Here is a 291-nt window from a genome sequence, read left to right on the forward strand (position 1 = left end):
TGTGAATGAAATCATCATCCAGAAAAAGGTTTCTTGGTATCTTTATACTTGAAAATAAATCTGGAAACTAAAAGTTGAAAAACACAGACCAGGCATGATTGGGATTATGGAGGACCTTCCCAAGGCCAGGAAGCACCCTAGATTCTGGGCTAGAGTTTAAGGTTGCCCTTGCTGAAAAACAACAGCCTTGCTGTTGCTCCTCCAGGAATTGTCTCTGGAGTCCTAAACGTCACAGCTGAGCGGAAGATTTGCAATTAGGACTAACAAAGTCCTAATCATCACAGAATAAAG

Source organism: Corvus brachyrhynchos, unplaced genomic scaffold (genome assembly GCF_000691975.1).
Source record: "Corvus brachyrhynchos isolate BGI_N302 unplaced genomic scaffold, ASM69197v1 scaffold1397, whole genome shotgun sequence".
Classification (NCBI taxonomy): domain Eukaryota; kingdom Metazoa; phylum Chordata; class Aves; order Passeriformes; family Corvidae; genus Corvus; species Corvus brachyrhynchos.